General features: G+C 47.4%; 1 protein-coding gene across 2 annotated transcripts in view; it reads right to left on the bottom strand.

Annotated features, from left to right (window-relative positions):
• Positions 1–3,317, bottom strand: part of LOC137434459 (uncharacterized) — a 97,198-nt gene extending 93,881 nt beyond the window's left edge. The window contains exon 1 of one of the 2 annotated variants that reach the window (XR_013624710.1): positions 3,150–3,289. The gene's annotated coding sequence lies outside the window, so the exon portion shown is untranslated. Of the gene's footprint in view, positions 1–3,149 lie in introns of both variants that reach the window. The other variant, XM_068127473.2, reaches the window with a different exon arrangement.
• Between the last annotated feature and the right edge of the window lie 11,444 nt (positions 3,318–14,761).

Below are 14,761 nucleotides of genomic sequence, written 5' to 3'. Positions count from 1 at the left end.
CGGAATCTTGGCGTCATCTTTGACCAAACCCTTTCCTTCGACAAATACACTAAACAGATCACAAAGTCAGCCTTCTTTCACCTGAAAAACATTGCCCGTCTCCGCTCATCCCTCTCCTCCACGGCTGCAGAAACCCTCATCCACGCCTTCATCACCTCCCGTCTGGACTACTGCAATAGCCTCCTCTATGGTTCACCCTCAAAAATCACCAATAAACTCCAATACATTCAGAACTCCGCTGCCCGTCTACTCACTCATTCCCGGACCCGTGACCACATCACCCCCGTCCTTTACAAGCTTCACTGGCTCCCCATCCCCCAGAGAATCCAGTACAAAATCCTCCTCTTGACATACAAAGCCCTCCATAACCTGGCCCCATCCTACCTGGCTGACCTCCTCTCCAGACACACTCCCACCCGCAACCTCCGCTCTGCTGGTACCAACCTCCTGACCCCCTCCATCCGGACCAAATTCAGATCCTGGGGGGACAGGGCCTTCTCCATCGCTGCTCCCACCCTCTGGAACTCACTACCTCACACCATCAGAGACTCCTCCTCACTCACCACATTCAAAACATCACTAAAGACCCACCTGTTCAACGCTGCATTCAACATTCAACCCACAGCATTTAACCCCTGACTATCTCTTCTCCTTCTCCCTCCTTTTGCTTTAAATATTTCCCTATTGATTCTTGTCTTGTCTTTTTGATTCTTGTCTTATATATATGCCGTATATCGCTGCTGTTTGTTTTCTTGATTCTTGTCTTTTTGCAATTGTTGTTTTCATGTATTGTTATGCATTATGTTTTCCACTCTGTCAAAGCGCCTTTGGGCTTCTGGAAAAGCGCTATACAAAATAAATGAATTATTATTATTATTATTATAAGAATCAAACTCCAACTCGGCAGCTCAAAGGAGGGCATGAAACATCTGAGCTATCCTATCAGTCAAGGTAGGAAACTTGAGCTGAGAAACATGTTGAAATAAATCAAAACAATTCCTGGTGGTCGTCTGCTTATAGTATTCCCATCTGAGCACCTAATCTATGATTCTGGGATTCCAGGTACATTGATCTGTCCGTTGTCTGCTGAAGTCCTTGTAATTCATGCAAAAGTACACTGGTGTCTCCTAATGTCCGTGTTTGTCGACCTATCAAAAAGCATTCTCGTTGCCATTGTTTCCATGAACAGCAGAAGGAAATACATTGGTCAGAAATATATATAAAGAGTACGGATGCTATGGGAGTGTGGAGAGAGGATGTAAATGAGGTTAGTAGGAGATTGGGGTGAAAGAGAGTGAATGGAAGAGACATATAAGTGGAACATGTTGGGTAACATAGTCAAAAACATGGCCATATTTGCATACGTAATAAATAGATGGCCCATTACAGCTCTAAGAGGTGTCTTGCTCATCTCTGCTTTCTTTACCCTTGAAGCATGCTTTACCTGAGGATCCTTTCACATCCTGAATGTTTGCCAAGGCAGATATTCTTTTTCTTTCACAAACAGTATATATGGCTGCTGGTTGCATTATTTGCAGGAGGGGACCGCTGTGCCGCTGATGCAGTGCCCCCTGCAGGTCAGAGCAGGTAATTGGAATTTTTTTCATCTACTCTTCGCGAAGGACACCGTGGGATCTTCAGCATCCACCGACTAATACCGGCAGGTGGGATGTCCAGCTTAACGTCCATCCGAGGGACGACACACACCAGGATGGCAGTTTACAGCTGGGTCGGGATTTAAAACCCAGACTAGACAGCTTGGTCTAGGTGAGTGGGCCTACCTCAAGCTAAAAGCAGGTCAAAAATAATAAACATGAAGAAAATCTTCGGATTGGAAAACATTCAGAAAAGGCAGAATGGAACTAGAACGTCACTCGGTAGAGCACAAACCTCCACCAGGATGAACGGTTTATGTTTTGTACCCCACTGATAGGCCAGATCTGGATTCGGACCTGAACCAAAATCGAATCGGCTTGTTATTGTCACCTAACCAACTCATTCACGTAGTTTAGACCCAACTCGTCCAAAGCTTTGTCAAATATCATGTTATATTTCGCTTTTCACCCGATCTCTCAATGGTGAATAATCATTTAAAAATTAAATAATTATCATATCCAAATCCATAATCAGATCTTCACCAAAATCGAATCTATTTGTCCTTGTCACACACACAACCGGTCCACCGTGTTTCGTCAAAATCCATCCATAACTTTTTGAGATATCCTGCGATGTATCGTTTTTGGCCCTAACTCCCAATGGTGAAGAATCACTTAAAAATTATATTCGCCGAATCCGGGTCTTCACCAAAATTTAATCGATTCTTCCTTCTCACACACACAACCGGTCCACCAAGTTTCGTCAAAATCCATCCATAACGTTTTGAGATATCCTGCGATGTATCGTTTTTGGCCCTATCTCCCAATGGTGAAGAATCACTTAAATAATTAAATAATTCTCGTATCGGAATCCATATTCAGATATTCACCAAAATCAAATCTATTTGTCCTTGTCACACACACAACCGGTCCACCAAGTTTCGTCAAAATCCATCCATAACATTTTGAGATATCCTGCGATGTATCGTTTTTGGCCCTAACTCCCAATGGTGAAGAATCACTTAAAACTTCTAGTAGCCGAATCCGGATCTTCACCAAAATCTAATCATTTCTTGTCACACACCCAACTCTCCACCAAGTTTCGTCCAAATCCGTCCACACCTTTTTGAGATATCCTGCGATGTATCGTTTTTGGCCCTAACTCCCAATGGTGAAGAATCACTTAAAACTTCTAGTAGCCGAATCCGGGTCTTCACCAAAATTTAATCGATTCTTCCTTGTCAGACACACAACCTGTCCACCAAGTTTCGTCCAAATCTGTCCGTAACTTTTTGAGATGTCCTGCTATATATAGGTTTTGGCCCTTTCTCCCAATGGTGAAGAATCACTTAAAACTTCTAGTAGCCGAATCCGGATCTTCACCAAAATCTAATCATTTTGTCCTTGTCACATACCCAACCTCTTCGCCAAATTTCGACAGGGGTGAAAAGAGACAGACAGACAAACAGACAGACAGACAGGTATGGAAACATAACCTCCATTCACCTTCGGTGGCGGAGTTAATGAGGAGCGGGCATTGGGTGTTATCGTTACCTTGGAATATGGGCGTAATCTCCTCGGGTGTGCATGTCACCAGAAAATGTTGTCTGACATGATACGAGCTCCTTGGTCCGGTGTCACCATGGGAATCCGCCAACGATCCCCGGTCACCTTCCGCACGCTGCGCGCACCGTCCCCACACTATCTCTAACCTTTCAGGATGCCATGCACTCCGCACACACCCTTATATACCAACTCGTCGGTGTGTGTCCACACCACGTGCTCAGGAAAATTTTATATATAGAGTAAACTCACCGAGTCTTGACACAAGTTTGTATCATCAATTATTCTTCTCTCGCATTACGTCAGACATTGAATAACTGTGCCAGGTCTCATGCTCGCACTACTGAATTCATTTACCAAAACACTGTCTCCCATCGTATCGCTGTAGAGTTGTCACCACCACACCCCCCCTCCAACTCACCCTCCCTCGCCATTTCCCCAACCTCAACCACAGCCATTCAATCATTCACAAGAGCCATTCCTAGAACCAGAATAGAAATTTTGTGTGTGCCAGCAGCTGGCATTTTGAGCAGGAACACAGAGTACCCGCGCTAACTCACATTCTCACTTACGGGACACCTGTAGATATTTGTGTTAAACACCTTGGTTCTCATGAGAATAAATACTCATACATACATATATATGCATGCATTGATAAATTTACTTCGTCATCGCATCGATGAATGGAGCAGTTCTTCAATTAATCTTGCCTTTGTGTAATGTGAAGGGGAGAGGGAGAAAGGACGAGTTTATCATAGTTTTACAAAGTTTTTGCAATTTTTTTTGTAAGCTTTGTACATCTTGATACAGAAAAAAAAAATTGGTGATCTACATTAGGTAACTCTAATTACAATCAATATATACGGAGTAATAGAAAATAACAAAGAGTAAAATTGCTTTGCGAATAAATGTCCCCGACCGATGGAAATGAATGTTTATTTAAAAAAAAAATTTTTAAATTGACGAACGCGCTGAAACTCGAACTTCTTCTGTAACTTATCATAATAAAGCCATGTACCAAGTTTCAGTTGAATATCTTAAAGGGTAAGGGGAAAAAGTGCAGAAAAACACAGGTGTGACGGACAGACAGACAGACGTATGGAGAGTCCCCTCTGGGTGGAGAACCAAAAATTACTTAGTGTTGGTGTTAAAATATTCATTGAAATGACAACAGGCTTAACATAGGAGTTTAAATTTTCCAGAAACAGGCGTATGCAAATAGACTGACACTTCAGATGCCCCCTGCCAAGGACAAGTCATGACATGATAAACAATATCCTCTGCTGTGTTGCCCAAGACCACAGCAGGTGCAATGAGTCAGGTTTGGGCCACCATTGGGCATGGTGTTGGTTGTAAACAAGCCAGCATGACTACGGCACCATGACTATCATGACCCAATACTTTCTCATCCTCAGAAATTGCAATGATTTCAAGCTTGGAATTAATCTCAAAGTTTGCCAGAATTATTTTGCTTCTCGAGTAAACAAACAAGTGAAACGTTTGTCCAACGTTATCCTCCAATTAAATCTGTATATTGTTTGTGAGATTTGTTTTGCCATAATACTCTTCCAATGATATTATCTTCCAATTATCCAGATTTGGTGCAGTAATGGTTAAAGTCTGATCTGAGCTTAGGGGAGTCAGCAATTCAAACTCCTGGCCAACTCAAAACAAAGACTTTAAAAAATGGTTCATGTTTCCACGAGTTTTGTGGAACTAGGATATTGAAATTTCTGCAGAAGTGCCAGTGGATTACTCTACATACCTTGTTGTGCCTTTGGGTGTACAGCTGCTCTGACATGAGTTTTTTGCATCCTAATAGGAGTTGCATGGTTTGTGCTTTCTGTTTCAACCTTGCAGTCAGATTGACTCAGTCGCACCGTCTTCTTAAAGCCATTCGTAGTGTCCTTGATCTTGGCCATTGATAATGATTCGTTCTCCAACCAAGTTGAGCTGACCTCTTCTTTCCAACCAAGTTGAGCTGATTCCAAAGAGCCTTCTTTGTCTATCCACAATCTGTCCAACTCTTTTTTATATATATATTTACCTGCTCTTTTATCGTTTTCCCAGTTGGCGGTGTATATCTGTTGATATACGTGCTGCTTTCTTGCTTGAAGTCCAGTATTTAAAAAGGATAGAGCATGGGCTTAATGGGCTTAATGACCTCCTCCTGTTTTGTGGTTCATTGTAAGGGAACTCGTATTATTATTATTATTATTATTATTGTACACCGTTCCTTTCCTGTTCCATCTCCAGGCGCTGCATGACGTCACTGCCGGGCACCGGAGGAGGCCTGGCTATGACGCGCACTGAAAGGGAGTACTCAGTTTTTACTCCGTTTGTTTGTTTTCTTCTTTGTTTTCTTGTTTGTTTGGTTGGTTGTTTGTTTGTCCGGGCGATATCTCAGCCATCCTTTGAGCTAGGAAGCTGAAATTTGGGCACAATAGTGTGCACATGCTTTGGCAAAAAGGTATTTTTTATTTTTTGATGAAACAATTAGTTGATTAATTATTTAATTATTATCCATCTATAAGTATTTATTTATTCTCTTTCTCATCTGGCCAATAGCTCAGGCACCTTTTGAGTTAGGAAGCTGATATTCGAACACGGCAGTTACCAAGTGATTTGGCTATAAAGGATATTTTTGATTTATTCATTAATCAATCGACGAATTATTTATTCATTAATCAATCAATTGATTAATTTTTTCATTTTTTATTATTAATTAATTATTTGATTAATTTTCAAAAAGGTCACAGCTTTGGATGAAACACTGGTGGTTTAGGTATTCCATCAGCCAATTGATTAAGAAATTAATTATTTTATGATTATTATAAATTTATTTTAATTGCGCTATTAATCAATGAATTTATTGTACATGTCTCCCTCCCAATTCTGTCTCCATGTGCTGCATTGTGCCCTGGCAATGCCGCAGGCTGGAGGATATGTTATTTATTTATTTAGCATGAGGATGGTGTAATTTTAATGTATCTCTACTTGGAATTATTATTTTTATTATTTTACTGCAATGATATTTAATTGTTCTGCATCTGTGATTGAAATCTGTTTAGGGTCAGTGATGTTCGGCATCGTCAATGTGAGCTAGGTTTTAGAAAGTATCACATCCCGTGTTACTGACTCTTGCTACCATTTTGATTCGTGACTTTTAATACAGGAATCGAGGGACATTAGATGTCAGTTTACTTTGCATGAATTCAAATGAAATTTGTAGACAGTGTGGAAATCAGCAGAGTTCATTCTTGCGAAGCACATGGTCAAAGGTTTGAATGATTGCTGGGAGTGCGGCTGTGCCACCGATGCAGTGCCCCCTGTAGGTTCGAGGAGAATTTGGGATTTGGCCAGGGTACCGGTGATAACTCGCCAACTCGTCTGAAATCCACACTGTAGACCACACTGAAATCAAGGGATTAGGCTCCCCGAGGACATTTTAGGAGTCGTGTCTGCAAGTTTAAACAACTAGGGCATGCCCGTACTATATATATATCTAAAATTATATCCCCCCCCCTCTATTTACATGAAATGGTTTGGTCCATTCGCCTAGGACGTGCTCGTACGTGGGTGCCCGTTCCTTGCCAAAAAAAAAAAAAAAATGTCTTCGCCCATGCATGCATGGGCGTGCCCATGGGCCCATGGGCGTGCCCGTAAGTGCGTGATGTGACCGTACAATGAATGTATCGTCCCGACGCCGCAGCTCGGATGGCGCTGCAGTTAATCGGGCCTGTATCGGCAGAGTTATTATAAACGTGTACTACAATCGATCGTACCTTACAGCGTCTGCTCGCCACGTTCAGCATCAGTACGTCGTCACTATGACTATCCGTAAGTCCGGAAGTGACGTCCTCATTTGACTGTCCGGAAGGTCGCATATCGCAGTTACGATGAATCGCAAATTAGTTTTAATTAGTTTTAAAACATAGTTTAACGCCAACATAGTTTGCCAACGTGAAATAAATGAATACGCTCTCAAATGTGCCGTCCGAGGCAGAGTCTGTTCGGCACGTTCGGCACACGTGATAGCTCGCTGCTCTCTGATTGGTTGAATCGTTTTTTGGACATAGCTCGGTAACTACTTCTCCGATTAATAAGAAACCTTGAAAAGGCACATCCTCAGGTCCCCAGCAATATACCTGGCAAGTTTAAAGTATATCGGACCCGTGGTTGTCGAGAAACAGCGGTCACAGACACACAGACATACACACAGACAAACACACACACAGAGATTACTGGAATTATAGATAGACTAGGGCATGCCCATACGTGGGTGCCCGTTCCTTGCCAAAAAAAAAAAAAAACGCTACCCGTACGCTCTACCCCGCCCGTACGCCCGTACGCCCGTAAACAAAAAAAACAACGCTCTTCGCTTCCGCCCTTCGCTCTGACTGAATTGGGAGAAATAATGCGCATAAGAAATCGAGAAATTATTATTTTCTCCGGAAGAAATCGAATTACGAACCGTAATGGCGCACGCGCTCGGCTCGGCTCGCTCTCACATCGGCCACGCCTACGCAACAACGCATTCTGTGATTGGCTGCCGGATGTGCAGTCTTCACTGTCCGGAAGGTCGCAAATCGCAGTTACGATGAATCGCAAATTAGTTTTAATTAGTTTTAAAACATAGTTTAACGGCAACATAGTTTTCCAACGTGAAATAAATGAATACGCTCTCAAATGTGCCGTCCGAGGCAGAGTCTGTTCGCCACGTTCGGCACACGTGATAGCTCGCTGCTCTCTGATTGGTTGAATCGTTTTTTGGACATAGCTCGGTAACTACTTCTCCGATTAATATGAAACATTGAAAAGGCACATTCTCGGGTCCCCAGCAATATACCTGGCAAGTTTCAAGTATATCGGACCCGTGGTTGTCGAGAAACAGCGGTCACAGACATACAGACATACAAACATACAAACATACAAACATACAAACATACACACAGAGATTACTGGAATTATAGATAGATGACCACAAAACTGCCATGGGAGCGGAGGACGCGACTTGTCAATAATTGGAATCAAGACAATCGATGGAGTCAGAATAATGAATCATATCATCCATCGATTCTTGGAAACGCCTAAGCAAAACCGTGTTCACACCAAATAAATCTTCAAAGAAGATTGTTCATATTTGATGAATCATTTGTAGCGGTTACCGCTGGATGCACACAATCGCCTTGCACCGGCCAGAACACGGCCAGACGCGCCTCTCCCGGGCATGCCCGGACTCACTGTTCCCGGGCACGCCCGAACCTCCCGGGCACGCCCGGTCTCGTCTTTCCCGGGCATGCCCGCTCTCGCCTTTCCAGGGCTCGCCCAGAGCGTCCGGGCATGCCCGCTATCGCCTTTCCAGGGCTCGCCCAGAGCGTCCGGGCATGCCCGCTATCGCCTTTCCAGGGCTCGCCCAGAGCGTCCGGGCATGCCCGCTATCGCCTTTTCAGGGCTCGCCCAGAGCGTCCGGGCATGCCCGCTATCGCCTTTCCAGGGCTCGCCCAGAGCGTCCGGGCATGCCCGCTATCGCCTTTCCAGGGCTCGCCCAGAGCGTCCGGGCATGCCCGCTATCGCCTTTCCAGTGCTCGTCCAGAGCGCCCGGGCACGCCCAGCCTCGACTTGCCAGGCCGCAGCCAAACACGCCCGGGCAGGTCCAGACTCGCCTTTCCAAGGCTCGCCCTTGATACCCGGGCATGCCCGGTATAGCTTTTGCCGGGCAAACTTCCCGACATAAATGTGTATATATTGTTGCGAATATGGAATTTGGCCTCCATATCCGCTTGTAAATATTCCCCTATTTTCTCCAATACTCCCCAACTTTCCCCAATCCCCCATTCCCTAGTCCCATTGCATGTAAACAACAATCAGTAGAGCCGACCTTCCCCTTATTCCCCCATTAAATGTCGTGCCCAGGTCCACCGCACCACACGTAGACAACTTTCGGACATCTTCCTAGTTATTCTTAATCTATGTCAGTTAAGGCCTCGTTTCCATTAATTATGACTCTTCGTTGCACCAGAATGTGATTATATGGCATCAGTAGTGAGTTTAGGACCTTTCCCATACCTCCTCCCATCTTCTTCCCCAAACAACAACAATAACAACAACTACAACAACAATTACAACTACAACTACGACTACAACAACAGAGGGGCGGGGAGTGTGCGTCCTCACACCGGCTCGGTTACCCGCCATGACCATGCGCTCCACGGCGTTACCCCGAAGGGGCTGGCTGTCAGCTCCTCGTCAGGGGCGGAGCCAGTAACCCCCCCACGCACCCAATGAGAAGCAACGTGCCGATTCCATCTGGGGCGGAGCTAACAAGCCGAGGGCGTGTCACTCCCCGCCGGATATACGCGGCCCCGCGCCGGATGTGACGTAAGATGCGCCTCAGCTTGGAGAGAGAAGCCACCGCCACCCCCAGCGCGACGATACCTCCCCGCATCTTTGGACCGGACCGGACCGTACTGTACCCTGCCCCGAGCCCAGGAGGACCTGGAGCCATCGATACCCGCTTTCCTGCCATCAACCCCCGTGTGAGTCAGCCGTTGTCCCGTTTGTCTGTCGTCTGTCCGGGGTTAATATAAGAGTGTGTCTAAGTGCCTGTCTTTCTGTGATTATACCTCTAGCCCCTGTAATCTGACCTTTCCGTACGAATATAATCTCCTCCGGAGGTCTTGAGAATTGAAACATTGGTGTCGTATTGTGTTATTGTAATCCAGCCGGGTGTCATCTTTTTCTTATTGAGCCAGCATCGCGCGACTAGTCAACGTTCGGGCACAATCGGGTAACTTGTGCAGACGTGGTCATACCATAAAACCGCTCGGTAAATAACATCCAAGCCACGTCTGTAACAATTGGTGTCAGGAGTGGGATTCGAACCCGGGACTAAATTTATTAGGCCCAAATTGGTAACAAGTAGAATCGATTCGGAGCGCGTTTCCCGCGCGAAATTATAACGGCGAAATTTGAATTTGTTTTACGAAAATAAAATAAAAAACCGAATTTTGAAAGTCGCGCTATGGCGGGTCAAGACAGCTGGGGTCCGGTAAAGGAGAGTGAGGTAGGGTCGATCCAGGACCAAATTGAGGGACAAGAGGAGAGCGAAGCAGTGAGGGCGGCAGGTTCGCAAAATAGCGCCGTCACGCACGAAGTAGCGGGCGCGCAAAATGGCGCCTCGCAAGAGCGCGTGGTAGCCGAGGCCGCTGTATCAACGGGCTTTAACATGCAGCCGATTGACATACAGGCCCTCATTGCGCAGCTACAGGCAGCTGTACAGATGAGTATGGGGAGCCAAATTGAGCGATTGGGGAACCGGATGGATGCTCAGAGTGAGCAAATGAGGGTTAATAGTGAGCGATTAGAGGGCCAAATGGGGGTAATGGGAAACCAAATGGGGGTAATGAGGGACGAAGCGAGGGGTACCGGTGAGGGGTTAGACAACGGGATAAAAGAAGTAAAACATGGGTTAACGGGGGTAGAAAACAGAATGGCCGCTCAAGAGAATCAAATGGAAGGGATGCAAAAAGGGTTAGAGGGGTTAGAAAACAGTATGGAAGGCAAATTGAGGGACATGAGGGACCAAGCGGAAAGGGAAGTTAACCAAATGGGGCAGCAGATAGAGGGGGTCAGAATGGGGGTAGAAACCAAACTGGATGCTCACAGGGAGGAAATGGAGCAGATGAGGGTGGCATCTGGGCAGGAGATGCAAGTGATGGGAGAGGAGATCAGAAGAGGAGTGAGTGAGGAGGTCGGAGGAGTGCGCGAGGAGGTGAGGCACTGTGAGGAGCACATGGAAAAGGAGGTGAGAAAGGGGACTGTAAAGTTACAAGGGGGCATAGAGGACCTGACGCAGGAGGTGGAACAGCTGACGGAGGGACAAAAAGGACTAACGGAGCAGGTTCAAAGGAACACTGCAGTATTAGGAGGTTTAAAAGCGACACAAAACGACATAAAAAACGACTTAATAGCGACAAAGAGGGAATGTCAGATAGTACGTGAGGGACTGACAACGAGGTTGGACGAGGTGATAGAGGTAATGGAGACGAAGGACCGGCAGGTGAGGACGCACATGGAAACGGTCAAGGTAGCCTTGGAGGACGAGCTTGAGGAGACGTACCGGGGAATAAAAGAGGTGAAGCACAAATTAGAAGAAGTGGAAGAAGGGATGAGCGAAATTAAGAAGCGACGGAGAGGGGATAAGAAAGAAATAAAAGAGGAGATAAAAGAATTGGTCCAAAGTCTGTGTTTGGATCGTGATGATGTGCTCATTAACCGGATGAGGGATTCGCAGGTGATGGAGGAGAAGCGAAGAGGAAGAGGACCCGGTGTAAGTGGTGACCAATATGGTCGTGCGTATGATGCGCCAGGGGATTTAAGAAGCTTGGGGGTCGAGATGGACCCGGGTGTTCGTGAGAGGCCGTTGGTGAAGTGTGCGACAGGTCTGGTGTGCGAAAGAGGAGGTGTGCGAGAAAGTCCGACTCTGGGGTGTGTGAGGAAAAAGTGCGTGCCAAGGAGTGGGGGTGCTGGCGAGAGTGAGTCGGTCGTAGCGCGTGTGCGAGGGAGCACATGGAAGCGTGCTGTGGTGAGTGTTACAGAGGGTGTGACGAGAGAGTGTGCGCGAGGAAGGTGTGTGACGGACAGGTGCATGGGGAAAGAGTGCGCTGTCAAAGGCAAGGAAGAATGCACACCTGTGGTGAGTGTTACAGAGGGTGTGACGGGAGAGTGTGCGCGAGGAAGGTGTGTGACGGACAGGTGCATGGGGAAAGAGTGCGCTGTCAGAAGTAAGGAAGAGTGTCCACCTGTGGTGAGTGTTACAGAGGGTGTAACGGGAGAGTGTGCGCGAGAAAGGTGTGTGACGGACAGGTGCATGAGGAAAGAGTGCGCTGTCAAGAGTAAGGGTGAGTGCGCTGTCAGGAATGGAGGTGAAAGTAGTGAGAGTGACATGGAGCGTGAGTTAGTTGTGACAGGTGAGCGAGGATGTACACCTGGGATGGAAGGATGCACACCTGGAATGGTAGAGCGTGAGTGGGAATGCACGCTGGAATTGGTGGTGAGGCACGTGGTTGGGTGTGCGAATGAGAGCACCCCTGTGATTGTCACAGAGGAGGTGACAGAGGAGGGGGCGCGAAGAGGTGTGTTAGTGAGGTGTGCTACCAACGAATGTGTGCCAAAGTGTTCGGTGGTCAGGTGTGTGACCAAGGCTGAGAGTGGAATGAGGGTACCTGGGTGTGTAAGGAAGGGTACGAGGAGCATGGGCACAGCTGGATGTGTGAGCAAGGAACGGGCTGCGGGGTGTAAGCGTCCAGGTGAAGCATCGACGTTAAACGGGATAGAGTTTAGAACGACTTATAGCCGAATCGGGCCCTCGGTGCGTGCTGGGCCTCGCTTTGAACGGCCGCGTCCGTGCTCCACTAGGCGGAGCTGGCAGCCCGATAGAAAGGGTCGTCATGGCGACCACTTTTTGGTGAGACGTGCCGGCAGGTCGAGAGCGGGACATTGGATGGCTCCACGCCGAGGTGATGTGTGGGATCTCGGCACGGGTAAACCCCCGTCCCTGCACCGAGTACCGGACGTGTCCAGCCGCTGGCACAAAACAACCAGCATCCATTGTTTGGCTTTACGAAGCCGGGCTTTGGACAGGGATTGGCGCACCGAGAGGTATTAGTGAGTCGACTGGGTGATGAGGTTAGTGTTTTGGCCCCAAAATTAGAGAAAAACAAAATTTGATGATTGGCAAAGGATTGGCAGTAGTGATTGGCAGATGATGGGCAGTGATTGGCCAAATTTTGGATTTGTTGAAATTTGATGTGCAAAATTGGTAGTGAGCGATGGGCCCGGTGGGTAAGGTTGGCATCCCTGCCACCCTTCCCATGTGGGGCAAATGCGCAACTGCCACCCTTCCCATGGGGGGCAAAGGAGCAATAGCTTATGGGGTGTATGGCAGTGAAAACTAGCCCGGGAGGGTTAGGATATAACGGTAGGGATCTAGAAGAGATTGACATTAGGTAACGTTAAGGTTAGTTAGTGACTGATACCTGTAGTGGGGACGCAGGTAGATTAGTGTGGATTATAATGACGAGGGAGCGCAATAGTTAAAGGGACGACTGGGAAGCGCAAGTTTCAGAAGGGAGTAGTTAGCTGAGATGATGCTGTGTGTGTGAGGATTGAACAGGTGTGATTGCACAGGTGTGCAACTGGACAGGTGTGTGGAGCAGTGTATGAGTAGTGAGTGTTGTGGATCAGCGCGAATGCGCTTGGGGAGAGAAGGGTGCCGGTGGCACCAGGTGTGAGAGCACAGGTGTGCAAGTACAGGTGTGTGGAGAAAGTTGGAGTAAGTGGTACGGAGTGGTGTGCATGGTGCGAAGGTGTGGATGGGGGAAGAGTGGACCCCCATCACGGATACCCGGGGCGGGTAGTGTAAGTGTTAGGTAGAGGGTGCAGGTAAATTGTGGTTGGATATTGGCATCTGTGGTGCGGTTGCAGAATGGTGTTGTGGATGGGTGCATTAGTGTTGTGGAAATGGCTGGGCGTGTAGCCTGTTAGTGTGTGTAGTTGGTTGGGCACTCCACCACTGTGAGGATGTCGGCCAGGTGAGGCCGCAGGTGGGCTCTGGGAGCCGGTAGTTGTGAGTGGGTGCCTGAGGATCCCGGGTGTGGATCGGGTAGCCCAGTGCCAGAGAGGGCACCGAGTGGGGAGAGAGCCAGAGGGCCTTCCCCAGGTAGTTAGGTTAGGGTAAGGAGCAGGTAAGCTCGGAGGCAACTACAGTGGTGGAGGTGTGCAGGTGGGTAGACCCGCTGGGAGAGGTACACGCCGCAGCCCAGAAATTGTGCGAGGGCACCGGGAGATGAATCGGGGGAGTGAGACCCCCAAATTGAAGGGCACCACAGTTTGGCCAATGGGAATTGGTTTTTAGAACCCATAGTGTAAGAGGGCCAATGGTTTGGCCGGAGAAAGACCCCGGGTAGTGTAAAGTTGTTAAAGTCATTTAGGAGATAGATAGGATTGATGAACCTGTCGCACCATACGCAGCCACTTACCTGTGGTGATGATGACTCCACACCTGTGTTTTCTTTGTTTTGTTGCAGGAAATGAGATTGTGAGGATTTGTGAGACGCATCACGACGTGGATGAGACATTGGGGTGATTCCATCTCTCCCTCCCTAGGAGGGACTGATGATGAATTGGTAATGGCAAATTTTGATGTGCAGTTGGTAATGGCAAATTTTGATGTGCAGTTGGAGATGGCAAATTTTGATGAGAGTTGAAAATGGCAAATTTGATTGGTTAGGAGGGAGAGAAGACGAATTTGGTTTATGGGAGGAACGGGGAAGACAGTAGGGATGTTTGTTGATTTGTAAAGTAGATGTTTATGGGTAGTGTTGTGTTGTGTGGATACAGTAAGGGGTAAGGGAGGGGCCATGTAGGTTACCTGGTGGGGGGGGGGGGGGCGTACGATAGGAACGTACCTGTCTCACCTGGTTCCCATGTGCCCCCAGTGTGCATCACCTTACATTGCGTGCACTTTTGCGCCCTTACCACCTTACTCACTTGTTTCTTCTTTTGTCTCCCACCTCCGAGGATCTGGCTTTGGGGTAGAG

This window comes from Myxine glutinosa, chromosome 10 (assembly GCF_964187855.1).
Source record: "Myxine glutinosa chromosome 10, kmMyxGlut1.1, whole genome shotgun sequence".
Classification (NCBI taxonomy): domain Eukaryota; kingdom Metazoa; phylum Chordata; class Myxini; order Myxiniformes; family Myxinidae; genus Myxine; species Myxine glutinosa.
This window is presented reverse-complemented; position numbering and strand designations above follow the sequence as displayed.